The 1,238-nt window shown below is 43.1% G+C and overlaps 1 long non-coding RNA gene across 1 annotated transcript in view; it reads right to left on the bottom strand.

The window, feature by feature from the left end:
* Positions 1-806: 806 nt before the first annotated feature.
* Positions 807-1,238, bottom strand: part of LOC116555999 — a 2,517-nt gene continuing 2,085 nt past the window's right edge. The window contains exon 2 of the long non-coding RNA XR_004270777.1: positions 807-1,238. This exon is cut by the window's right edge and continues 67 nt beyond it. This is a non-coding gene — a long non-coding RNA (uncharacterized LOC116555999).

Genomic DNA, 1,238 nt, shown 5'->3' with positions numbered 1-1,238 from the left:
GTGTGTGTGTGTGTGTGTGCTCTCATGTAATATTTTCTTACTTGCTGGCACAACAAGATGCTCCAAGCTCATTGTTTTTTTTTTTTTTTTGAGACGGAGTTTCACTCTTATTACCCAGGCTGGAGTGCAATGGCACGATCTCGGCTCACCACAACCTCCACCTCCTGGGTTCAGGCAATTCTCCTGCCTCAGCCTCCTGAGTAGCTGGGATCACAGGCATGCGCCACCACGCCCAGCTAATTTTTTGTATTTTTAGTAGAGACGGGGTTTCACCATGTTGACCAGGATGGTCTCAATCTCTTGACCTTGTGATCCACCTGCCTCAGCCTCCCAAAGTGGTGGGATTACAGGCGTGAGCCACCCCGTCCAGCCTCCAAGCTCTTTTTTAATTTCTTGTCTTAGTCTCACTAAGTCTTAGTCATCCATTTCTTTGAGGAGCCTGGTTTCTTTTATTGCAGAATACAATCATAAACGAAGATCTGGGTGTTAGGTGCTTTCCTTGCTACTGGGACATCATTACTTCTAAGCCTTCTTGCTGACAGGGTAGGCGCATAGACATGTATATGCTATGCTGTGTGCATGCACATAGCTATAAATGTTTCTCTATGTGACTATCTGTACATAAACTAAGCTAAACATGAGTTGATTCTAGTATCTCCAACTCTGATTCAGTGCAACGGGGCTTTTCTAGCCTCCTTCCGCTCACCTGTGTACTTCTGCTCCTACTGTGAGACAACCGGCTGCTAGCATCTGCCATTCTTTTAGTTAATTGTTCAATTCCAGCATATACATGTTTACTATTTTAATAGGAGAAACATAATTTCTTTTATTTTATTAAGAGGAAAAGAAAACACAGGTAAAGCGCAGAAAAGGGAGTACTACCCCCTCAACACTGGAACATAAAGAGAATTCCTGATTCCTGATTTCAATCATTTTAATAGGAGAAAGGCATTAGCTGATGTTCAGAGTGGGGATGCAGGAGAGATTGTTGGAAGGTTAAATAAAGTGAAGATTGCAAGACACAATTATTCAACTATGGGTGAGCTTATTTGTAAAACATGCAAGACTGCTAACTTGCATTGAGGTAGTTATCCATAATTGATTGCTAACCAGTATTGAGGTAGGTGGTCCTAGTTGATTGCTAACCAGGGTTGAGGTAGGCAGTCCTAGTTGATTGCTAACCGGTGTTGAGGTAGGCGGTCCTAGTTGATTGCTAACCAGGGTTGAGGTAGGTGGTC

Source organism: Sapajus apella, unplaced genomic scaffold, assembly GCF_009761245.1.
Source record: "Sapajus apella isolate SASKATOON/1434 unplaced genomic scaffold, GSC_monkey_1.0 scaffold16, whole genome shotgun sequence".
In the NCBI taxonomy this organism is placed as follows: Eukaryota; Metazoa; Chordata; class Mammalia; order Primates; family Cebidae; genus Sapajus; species Sapajus apella.
The sequence above is the reverse complement of the archived record's forward strand: the minus strand, read 5'-3'. Positions and strand labels throughout refer to the sequence as shown.